The following is an 11,521-nucleotide window of genomic DNA, read 5'->3' on the forward strand; positions in this document are numbered from 1 at the left end:
TCTTCCAACATTTTCATCACCCCTCTAACCCTTGATAATATTAATCAGTCTTCTCTGTGCTTCATTTCATAGCTAGTTTTGCATATTGTTACTGGTTGTTGTTTTTCCTCTGCTAGACTAGAATATGAATTTCTTTAGAATCAAACCATTTTATACTTACCTTTGAATTTTTCAGTGACCAACACAAAACTGCTGACTATGCTCAGGTACAGATTAGTTGAATTCAATTAGTTGAGTTACCTATGTGGATGTCAGTTTTCTTTCCCCAACTATAAAATGAGGATGTTGATCTACTGCCACTTTGAAGTTATCCAAATAAAATCCCAAGCAATGTAGTTTGTAAAAATGTCTTTATTGCTCCAAAAAAAAGGCAAAGTAAAATAACTCAAAATCAGTTGCTCTAGATGTAGCAGGGGACCCTCTACCGGGGGCAGTGGCTCTCAGGCGGGGTCAGGCGGCACCTCTGACTTAGGTGTTGCCAGGAGCCTCCACCCCACCTCTGAGACCTGTTTCCACAGTGAGGATTCCTGCTGTTCTTGTTTAGTTGATGACTTTGCAGACAGGAAGTGAGCAAAAGGATAAGTGTGGCTATTGAGCCTTTGAGAGAGAGTCCCCCATGGACAGTGAGTGTGATCTCCTGAGAAAGTCCTGGAAACAAGGCCAGTGAGGGGCTCAGCTGTTCTAGATGAACTTGACAGGTGTTACCTGACATGAGCCAGACCCTAACAATCCAAATGCCAAGTGGGGATAAAGCTGCCAGTGATACCAAGGGATCCTCTAATAAAAGCAAATAAGAACATGAGAAAAATATTTGTCATTCTGTGAGGCAAAGCACATCCGAACATCGTGGACCTAGCTGATCTTGGTGAGGCAGCAGCAAGGGGTGGTGTGAAGTGAGATCTTAATTCCCCACCCAGGAATTGAACCTGGGCAGCCTGGATGAAAACTAGGAATCCTATCCCCCAGACCAGCAAGGGCTAGAAGCTAGAAGCTCTTTCTCCCTGGATATTTGCCCCTAGTGGAAAATGCAATTTTCATGGAGGCAGAAACTGTAAATGCAGGTTCAAAGTTTATTTTTTAGAGACATAGCACAATAACAAGTGGGAGAGCACATAGGGAGACAATTTGTTTAGTTAAGACAGAAACGAGACAGAGCTGCACACCCAGAAAGAAAGGGTGTGGGTGTCCCCCCACTAATGAGGAGGAGCACAGTGAAAAGGCAGTTAAGCCATCTGTAAAGGTCAGCTCTTCCAGGTGGTTGTCTTCCTTTAGGGCAATTATCTGGTTTCTTTTTCCATACCTGACCTACTGTGGGACTCTCCCCTGGGGTTCACAGGCACCCCTCAGCCAGGATGGATCTCGAAGTGAAGGCTTCTGGGAGGAGCAAGACCCATTATGATCCGGCATTATCGCCTGAGTTTTGATCCACAAGGAGCCTTTCTGCATATGTGTAGTGTCCTCCTTGTCCCCAAAGTGGGGGGCAGGGGGAAGCAGAGATCCCTTAACCCTTTACTCAAAGAGAGTTTTGCCCCTCTTTGTCCTTGCCACGACTATTACTTTAAGGCATATACAAGGGACAAACACTGGCTATTTACCCTGTTTATGTAGTTATATTCATTTCAGAGGCAACCAGAAGGCTGAGTGTAAATGCCTTAACTGGAGCCCACCTATCTCTTGTCTCAGGAAATGCTAACAGTTTAAGTATCCAGCCTGAATCCCACTCCTTCATACCCCATGAAATGTAAGCAGAAGGCCAGCTGTAAGTGTCCAACCTAGAGACCATCTGTCTCCTACATCATAGTGACAATGCAGAGGTGAGCATGAGGGTTCAAATAAGAGCCAAGAGGAACCTCAGTGAAGGTACAGAGGCTGCTTTGGCCAGTGTGGTTAGTGGAGAAATTGGAGTTCTGAATACAGAGCCTGATGGTGCAGGAGGCAAATTAAACAGGAGGAGCAGAAACAGTAGCTCTGAGCCGCCTCCCTGTGTGACAGGCTCAGGGAGGTGAGGCAGCAGGAGGGATTGGGGCAGTGTGGGGTGGGGGTGGGGGGACCTGGAGTGTGACAAGGGCAATGAAAACAGTGGAGGGGGCTAGGGGTCAGGGCAGAGGTCAGCTCTCAGAAGGGGCTCCTGGGAAGATGATTCCAGACCGCTGCAGCCTGGAGGCTGGCCATGCCAAAATGAGAATCCACCAAGGCTAGAGGGACAGTCAAGTCAGAGTACGGCTTGGATAGACAGTGAAAGTAGCTGAGATGTTACGTGAGATCCCACCTCCAAGAATCCCAAGGAATGGTGGAGAGGGTACGGAATCATGGACCATGAGAGCTGAGAGCCTGTGCTGGGCATGGCCAGTGGATTGAGAGCTGCAAGGATCAATAAAACTTACTTTATTATTATAGCAGTAAAGCCCAGACAACACTCAGATTATACCCATAAGCTAAAAAATATCTGGTTAAAATTTGTCCACTTTTCCCATATTTTTTCTGGGTAAATAAACATACTAAGACATCAAGAGTAAAAACACATATATTTTTGAGGGTATTTTTTTTCTGATTCAATTGGCACTAAAACACCCAACCTGAGTCTTTTAGTCTCCAAGGCAATCAATTAATTGGTGAATACAAAAAGTATTTTGAGACTCTATTGAAATTCTAAAAAAAAAAAAAAAATCCACAGAAAGTAATATTTAAGCTTCTACAAATTTGGACTTTCCTACAAAGGAGAGGTGAGGTCTGTGGTTCTCAACTCTGTGCAATTTAACATACTCAGGTAAAAGTTTAAATATGCTGCCATCTGGCCCCATTGCCTCACACTTTGCCCTGGCTGTGAGATGGGACATATATATATATATATTTTTCATTTCCTTGGGTGATTTTAATAGGAAGACAAAGATAATTATCACTAAGCTCTGGAGCAAGAGGCTAAGAGAAGTACAGCTGATCTCAGCTTTAAAAGCTCATCTCTGTTCTGCCCCTTCCCATCTCCAACAGACTCCCTGGTCCTCACCAAGAATCCTCACTCCAGACTTGACTGTATTGTGAAGTCTCCATTCCAACAGCAATGCTGAATCCCAGTGGTTTTCTCTGACTTCTCTCTCCCCTCATCCTCTGCTGGGTTCCTCCCCTGGTGCCCCCTCCTGATTTCCACCAGAGCCCAGGGCTCTGACCGCTCTACTTGGGATCCCACTTCCTGTCTCACACGTGGGCCTGCCCAGACAAAATCTTAATTATTAGCTGAACTGAGGGATTGGATTGGCGATTTGTGATTTGTGGTGTCTTACTAGCTGCTTTGTCTCCTTGCTGGGAGGGTGGAGTTTTGTTCTCATTTTCTGTTCACTCTTTCCTCGAACCCCCAGGTTGCAGGCTCAGAGTGTGGTGCTGTCTCTTGCATATGCGCAGATGTATTTTCCTTATTCTTCTCCCTAATTTTGCTCCTATCTCTTTCATTTAGCAATAGAAGATAAGCATTCAAACAGACACACGAGAATAATATCCTGAAAATGAGAAGACACAGTACCCACAGATCCTGATAGCATGGTGCCAGTGGGGCTCCTACCCAGCTCTGCTTCCCCTCCCTGTGACCCTCTCCCATTACTCCCTGCATCCAGTGACACAACGTCCTCTCAGACCATGGAACACACCAGGCTCTTTCCGACCTATGCTCCTGTCTTTTCTGCCTGGATTACTCTTTCTCCTGCCCATCACCTACACATCCTGCAAGTCCCTGACTGATCTCATCCCCTCAAGGAGATGTTCCAAATGCCCCTTTGTGGAAAAAAGAGATTCATCAACTGAGGAGGAAGCTCAGAAATCTCTCTGACCTTTGAGCTGACAGCTCTGCAGACCCTCTCTCTACCGTGGTGCTTTATTTATTTATTCATTTATTTTTCTGTTTATTTATTTGTTTATTCACTTATTTTTCTGACAGTGTTTAGATTATAAATTGATGTGCACATTGTGTGTGGATAACAGTGCCTCCAGAGGCTGTGAACAGAAGAACCAAGTGAAAGTGTAAGTTTTAATTTTTTGGTATTATATTTAGTGTTCTAAAAATCTTAAACATAAGGAGCTCTGTTACCCCTCAAAATGATCTTCAGGTATATTAGCAGTCAAAGGAAAACAACCAAAGTAAAGGTTGTCAATATTTTGAATTGAAGGAAAGGCTATATTTTGAAAAGAAAACTGAAGTTGGCAAGTGATCAATGTTCTGTTCTTTCTTAACAGTAATAGAAAAGGCATGTTAGGAATATTGCTTGAAAAGATGAGGAAGTGAAGTTTCATAAATTTCTTATAATTGCTTGCCTTATCCTCATTTGGAAATAATGACATTCTGAAGAGAATTAGGGTTTTTAACACTCAAACATTAAATATTAATCACCTTATAGATTATAATAAATCAGTCAATAAACCAGTTAATAAACTAGTCTATCTTTTTAATATATTCATTGTGCCTGTGAAATCCTATAAACGAATTTATATAGCTTCAAGAAACTTCTAGTATGGAAAATAAATGTCTATGGTAGGCAAAGACATTGAAAAAATTAAAATATATCATTATAATGAACTTTGCTGTTAGAGCATCTAGATTTCCCACCCCCAAAAAATCAGTTAAGTATATAGAAGATCTGAGTGACACTATTAATCTTGATATAATGAACATTTATAGAGAACTCTGCCTAATGACTGCTGAATAAATAACTTTTTTTCCTACTAAACATGAAAAACTTATTAGCAAGATCTTCTGGCCCCCAAAACTGGCTCAGTAGATATCACAGTATTGAAATATTACAGGTTACATTGAGGATTAAATAAGATCTTGGATTGAAAGGCTTTGTGGGGGCACAGAACAGGACTGCTTCACTCCCCACCGCTCCAACCCCAGACATGAGCCCCTAACCCTTCTCCTCCCTCATTCAGAGCCAACTACTGTTTTAAGATGGTGAGTGGGGATGTCACACATGAAAACTGGGAGGTGCATAATGCAGACTATTTTTCCAAGTCACAGCTGAGGTGGGGTGGGTCAGGAATTTTACTTGTGAGTTGTTAGTCTGATGTTTTAACAAAAAATTGCACACTTTACGAACTCCCAAGTACAAATTTTATAATTGCCATGCAGAAACTCAGAATTACCTTTCTCATGTGCATGTGGAAGCTCCGGGTTCTTTCTCAGCACTCCTCAACTGGTATTCTCCTGCAATGAGTTCGCCCTGTGTCAGGAGTGTGCATGTCTCTGTGATGTACCTGCAGGGCATGTGCCAAGTCAGCCCAGGAAGTATTCAACAGCGCCTCGGTGTCTGAGCTTGTGATAGACACAACTGTCTTTCCTGAGTTTTGTCATCTTGAACATCACCCTTGAACATTGTGGGAATGGTGCAGACTGAACCTGAATATCCACCGTGTTTTTTAAAATCACTGACTCTCAGGGGTGTGACCTTCACTCAGGAAGACTGAGCCATGCCCAGCGCATTGCTGGGGAATTTATCTAGAGCTGTGCTACTGGGATAATGTCAATTATCCCATGTCTGGGGGTGAGTCTGTCAACAGTCATTTATTTGACAAAACATTATACAGAGGAGTTTTCCATATTCTGCTCCTTGCCCCCATACACTGAATTGTGTTCACTTACACAGCATCTACATCTACCTGCAAGGATTGTGCTTCTTTATTTATTTATTTCATTTTCTGAAAGATCCAATGAGGATGGACAATTACTGGCCACAATCACATCTTCCTTTACGGTCCATATCTAGCCCCCAAAGCAGTGCAGGACACTCACTGCATGTATGCATTAAATGGGTGAATCAATGTGTTAAATGTTTACTAATCCACTCCTTTGCTCTTGAAACCATGACTGAGTTTGGCACAACAGTCACAATCAGAGCAGACATTGTCCCTTTAAGATAGATTTCATGAGTTCTGATGGAGCTTATTTTATTGATTTTTTTTTTTTTTTAATAATGTTCAATTCACTCTGGAAAAACTGATTAACTCTCCTTAGTAAACAAAGACTCTGTAGTCTGTTTCTGATCTGGAGCCTGCCTAACAGCAGACAGTCGCTGATCATCTGAGCCCGAGGGCAGGTCCCCCGCTGTCGGGAAGGCTGGGCCAGGCCAGGCCCCCAGGGCCCAGGACACCCTTCCCGGGGGCTGCTCTTTAGTGTTCACCTGCTCCTCCTCCTGACGTGAACGTGAGAACCACACATACATCTCATCTCAGAACTCCAGATCCATGTACATTTTCCCCATGAAGCATCTATTGACTATTCAAGTCAGATGTGCTCCCACAGCTGGACCAGGAAGAGAGGTGGGGAGGATAAAGAAGGATTTCCCAGAGTCCTGAATCCAGCTGGGCTGTAGGCTCATTAGAGTCAGTGTAGAGAGGAGCCACGTCGTTAGCGAAAATGATCAGGAATGCCAACTACAGGGATTCCCCAGGGGCTCAGCAGTAAAGAATCCACCTGCAAAGCAATGCAGGTGATGTGGATTCTACCCTTGGGTCAGGAAGATCCCCTGAAGAAGGAAATGGCAACCCACTCCAGTATTCTTGCCTGGAAAATCCCATGGACAGAGGAGCCTGGTGGCCTACGGTTCATGGGGTCCCAAGAGTCAGACACGACTTAGCAACTAAACAACAAATAACAATGCTTAAGTGCACATTCTCTTGAGGAAGTTGTCTTCCTGACATCTTGTGAGAATTCCCTCCATGTGCACATCTTTATAAATATCAGAGAATTCACAAAAAATAAAAATGCTGCATCTGAAGTCAATGAGGTAGAACCTTCAGCCAGAAAGTTTCCTCTTTAAACCAAAGAAAGTCATATAGTGAGAGCCCATCTCCCTCTAATCATGGTGGAAGAACCTTCAGTTGGAGCTCCAGCTCAACACACACAGAGAACTCAGAGCAGGTGAGTCCCTAACACAGTAAGGAAAGCAGCAGGAGCTTTACCAGGAGAAGGGCCCCCATGGGTACACTAGATGGAAATCCAATGAATGCGTGAATTCCATTCCTCATGGAGAGAGAGCACTTGTAGGACATGAGAGAAGACACACTGAATGAAATAATCTCAGTAATGAAGGAAGGCTATCCCTCAGTTATTCCTTGTTCCTGAATGACAAGGAAGTCCTCACACTGAGGAGATGTCAATCATAAGTCAACATGGAAAATCTTTCACCTGGTGTTCATATCAGAAAATGAGCACTGGAAAAATAGTCTATGGATAATGAGTTGGTGTGCAACTGAGACAAGGTTCAGACCTTTGGATACTCTCTATTATTACAAATATTTTGAGAAATGTTGGATGCAAAATTTGCTAACAAAGTAACCAAGTAACCAGTACTTGGACATATGCAAGCACTACTGAGCGAGTGTGTGTCTTTCAAAACCATGAAACATTGTGCTGAGTAAGAACAGGCCAGTTTTTTCAATATGGTCACTATTGATCAGTTAGCGACTTTATATTTTTATGAACTTGGAAATGTAATTACAAACACTAGAGTCAATCAGGAATTAATTCTGAATTGTAACTAAAAAGGTAAAACACAAATAATGTGTCAGCTGTTACACTAGTGTTCAAATATGTGTGCACATATCAAGGACTGATGGCCAAGAGAATAAACTTGTGCTCTGTGATTAAACTCTCATGCTTTAATTAATTCTATTATTTTTAAATGTACTTGATATTATCCTCACAAGTGAAAAAAAGAATTAATCTTTAACAGGAGAGCTAGGTGTAAAGAACTGTGTGTATCTGGACAGGAACATTCCAAGAAGTCGGAATCAGGCATAGGTTCATCCTTTACATTACATTTTGTAGCGTTTTATTTTTTCCACCAAAACAAATATCCAGGACTGTGATGGTGAAAGATGATTGCAGAAATGGTAAGAGTTCCATTTTCAGAATGCATTCAGACACTAGGGGTGTGTACCCTCATTCACACAGACACAACACTCTACCCACACCCCCCAAATCCATGTGTACATCTACCCTCCAGAGGTTTCCCCTCATCTCTAGCCCATCAATCCTAAAAGAGAAAGTAATGGGAGTAGGCAACATTGAGAGCACACCTACTTTGGAAGTTTAACCTGTAAGAAGGCTAGATAGGGAGAGGGTGGGAGATTCTAATGAGTTCTGGCCCCTCTTCAGCTCAATTGCTTTTACTTTGTCAAAACAGGCATTATATCTCTGAGATCAATTGAAGTTGACTGAGTTGAGGCATGGTGTTCAAGGCAGCCATAAAGCAGATGATGCTGGCTGCAAAATTCCTGTGCATGTGTGCCTATATGGGTATACAATCCTGTGTACCCACAGATACGCACTCTCATACCCACAAACTCAGAAAAGCAAGGGAGAGAGTGTATGATCTTTCTGATCCTTAAAGGAAAATGTGACTCCATAATCAATGAGATAAATGTGTCATGCAGGAGAAGGGTCAACTAGATCACCTTATTCATTCATTTATCAAATTCTCAATTTTTAACAAATATTTATGAAGCATTTCCAATAGTTCTGAACTTTTATTTTTATGAAGATTAAAGTATAAATAATACAATGTCTTTCTCTTCATAGAACTCTGCATCATAGTACAGACAATAAAAATACACTAGACAGTAAAATTTCTAATATTAAAAAAAGACAAGTGTCTATGCATTGTACAAGATGTTTGCAACTAGTCTACTGTAAGTTGCTTCTTTATAAAATAAAAATCACTTTGAAAGCAACGTCAACTCTAATACTTATAAAGTTTATATATTTTCAGAATGGTTGGCTTATTCCAAATATTTTGCAAAATTCTGAACCCTTGAAAAGCTATTCTGCAATATATGTGGAGAGGAAAAGCTATATACCTTTTCACAGAACCAGGTTTACTGTTGACTGTATAATAAAATAAGTACTTGTAAATTTAACTCTTTGAATTATACATGGTGTTTTTGAAAATAAGTATCTTTATAAAAGTAGAAAATCTTTTATACATGCCTCCTAAAATTCCATTATCAACTATTTTATTTGAGATTCAATAAGTTTCCCTTTTATGGGATATTAGACAAAAGGAATGTGAAAGTCGGAAGTTAAGAGATACCTGGAGTAACTGGCAAGTTTGGCCAGTTACTTCTACTCTGAAAAGTTATATACCAGAGAACATTTTTAAACTATTTGAATAATTTTGCCCAAATTACCTTATTTTGCATGTCTGTCCGCATTAGTCCCTCTTCAGTCTGCCATCTTGAAACCAAATAGCACCTCCTAAATTTCCCAGTGGCCAATGTTGGTGAACAGGAGTAAAAGTCACAAACCTGTGGTAAAAATAAAGGAAATAGTGTGGGAATACGTGCATGCAAATAATATTTAACCCTTGCAATCGGTTTTTTTTTTTTTTTTGCAGGCTATGGCTTAACCCAGCACACTGCTTGTGCTTACGTGAGAAGCCATTACCAACCTCGAATCAATCATCCATCAACTTAGGGGAATTCAGAACAGTGAGGGCGGTAAACTGACCTCTAGTTGGCAAGACAGCAGTAGCAGCCATGACTGGGGCAGACAGTCCTGTGGGACGAGCCGGATAAGAAAGACATGGAGGACACCTCCTACTATTCATCCAGCACTCCACTCGAATGAGTTTACAGCCTCTCCCCTCACTACGTTGGCCTATAGACCATATTTCATGCTTCTTCACTTATGTGATTCAGTCGTGGCATCTCCCTTTTATTTCAGGTTGGATCTTCTCTGCCCACCTCCTCCTCACGTTTCACTTTGGCCTCAATTCTGCACTGTAGTGGACAAACAAAAAGTGGCTCAGTGGGCAGAGCTGACCACTCTGGCAATAAAGGCCTGACACTAGGCTGAATATATTTTCATGTTAGTTTATATTTCATTTATTTTATAATAGCATTTCAATAGTACTTGATACTGAGGATGTTTAGCGACAAACAGGTTTGTTCAGTGACATCCCTGGCGGAGACTTGTGAAAACTGAAGAAATCCTAAGAACCCACAACTTTTAAGATTTTTGTGAGAAACTCCATGCCCACAAGGTAATGGAGAGGAGTGTATGGAAGGTGTCAGCTAGGGCTTCCCATGCTGCTCCCCAAGTGTCTGGGCAAAGCAGGAGCCCAGAGGCTGGGTCCGCTCTCCTGCCCAACCATCTCCCTTTCCTCACCACATCCCAGGGGCACCAGCTGGCCCCTGCATGGCGTCCTCACCTACAGTATATGAACAAATGTCACCACTTCTCAAGTGTACATGGTGCGGAACTGGCATCTACCAGTAACACCCAACTTAAAACTACAGGGTGAGCAAGGGAGGGCTCAGTTTAGACTATAATGTAAAATTTAGGAAAATATAAAGTGATGTGAAAACCATTTAACCTTAAGCTTTTGTTTTTTCACCGATGCCTGCATAATACAATTAGTCATCTAATGTGGTTCTGAATATAAGGCTTTTAATTTTGAAATAATGCAGCTTTGTATTTCACACCAAGAATGTACCCTTGAAGCCAGTGTTCGAATCTACCAGTGTCTTCTCAACCAAAGCAGCGTTTTCACATCTTCAGAGACCCTGTCAGAAAGTTTCCTGGAGGTTAGGGGAGTGTTTCCTAGGTCACAGCCAGCCCTTCGGCATTGCTAATCAGTGCAAGTGTTTATTGTAAATGCTGGTTCTGAGAGAGCTGGTGGAGTGACTCTGACTCCTACAGACACAGGAGCAGTTTTGTCACCATCGGCATCTGTGGCAGGTATGGCCACTGCTTGGACACAGCCCCCCGCGCCAGGCGAGCTGCTCTGCCAGCCCTCCTCCCTGGCCACTCCCACCCCTGGGATCAGAGAGCAGGGGACCATCTGGGCCACTCACACATCCTCACCCTTCCCCACTCAGGGGTATAGACAAGTCATCTGTCTGCTGGTTCCCAGAGGAAGGCAGTTCAGTCAGTCCCAGGAAGCACCCATGGAGGGGGACCCATCCACACAGAGGCTGAGGGCTCATCACGGAGGTGCAGGTGATCATGGTGGCTGGAGGACCTAAGTGCCTGCCCTCTACATGGTCTCACCTGATGAACAAAGACCTTTAATCTCCGGGGCAGGTGAGGCTCAGATGTGTCAAGGATCGAGGGGAGGGCTTTCCAAGTTTCAAAGCAATAAGTCCTTTTTGCACTGGAAGCATTAGTAGATCTGCAGAATGGAAAGATTGGTCAAAGGGTTTCTGAGGGAGACTCAAAGAGACATGGGAGGAGGGAAGAGTCCCATGAGGATCTGGGATCTGACGCCTCTCCTGCCCTGCTTGTCCTCAGCTTGGGAGGTACAGGTTATTGTACTTATGAGTGTCCCCAAGTCAGAGCAGCTGCTTTCCCTGGGCCTGATGTTCAAGCTTCATAATAGTGAGACAGATGCCAAGTAAGAGACAGGACCCTTCAGCAGGTTATCCTCTGTACTTCATATATAATCCACAACAGTGCTCCATGACACCCAGCTGTCCCCACTAAACACTCAGGGCTCCCTCCCCCAGAGCACATCCACAGATGCCCCGCTGAATTCAT

At 42.9% G+C, this 11,521-nt stretch overlaps 1 long non-coding RNA gene across 1 annotated transcript in view; it reads left to right on the forward strand.

Moving 5' to 3' along the window:
* Nucleotides 1-10,352, forward strand: part of LOC145508611 (uncharacterized) — an 80,809-nt gene extending 70,457 nt beyond the window's left edge. Inside the window, exons 2-3 of the long non-coding RNA XR_014055474.1 lie at nucleotides 3,926-4,008; nucleotides 9,378-10,352. This is a non-coding gene — a long non-coding RNA (uncharacterized LOC145508611). The remainder of the gene's footprint in view (nucleotides 1-3,925; nucleotides 4,009-9,377) is intronic.
* The last annotated feature ends 1,169 nt before the right edge of the window (nucleotides 10,353-11,521 follow it).

Source organism: Giraffa tippelskirchi, chromosome 6 (assembly GCF_054371585.1).
Source record: "Giraffa tippelskirchi isolate mGirTip1 chromosome 6, T2T-mGirTip1v1.2.pri, whole genome shotgun sequence".
NCBI lineage: Eukaryota > Metazoa > Chordata > Mammalia > Artiodactyla > Giraffidae > Giraffa > Giraffa tippelskirchi.